Here is a 540-nt window from a genome sequence, read left to right on the forward strand (position 1 = left end):
CGCCCCCCCCCCCCCTTTTCCCCTTAAAGCCTCAACTTTACAATGAAAGGAGGAATAAGCTGTGCTAACCTCCTCCTGGGGCAACTGTTCCAGAACGGGTGCTGGCACACACGGCTGCTAGAAGCCAGGCACGCTTGAAGAAACCGGCATTGTGTTGAAGAAAATGGCATTGTGTTGCAGATCAAACATAGGGCCAATTAAACCTGCCACATACAACAGATTCGGGGGCAGCCTTTTGAAATCGCAAAAGAGGAGGACTGCTGTGCCGAATCTCTAGACTTGCACATGTCTGAATTTAGTTTACTAAGGCATTTCAGGTCATGAATCATAGAATGTTAAGAGTTGGAAGGGACCTTGCAGGTCATCTGGTCCAACCCCCTGCACTCTGCACGAGCATCGCCACAAGGTAGCCCTACAACATACCCGAAAGATGGTCGTCCAGCCTCTGCTTAAAAACGTCCAGCGAAGGAGCCTCCACCACCTCCCAAGGCAGTCTGTTCGACTGCTCCACCACTCTTACAGTTAGGAAGTTTCTCCCGA

The sequence above is a fragment of the Gekko japonicus genome, unplaced genomic scaffold (genome assembly GCF_001447785.1).
Source record: "Gekko japonicus isolate JY-2015 unplaced genomic scaffold, Gekko_japonicus_V1.1 scaffold1064, whole genome shotgun sequence".
Classification (NCBI taxonomy): Eukaryota; Metazoa; Chordata; class Lepidosauria; order Squamata; family Gekkonidae; genus Gekko; species Gekko japonicus.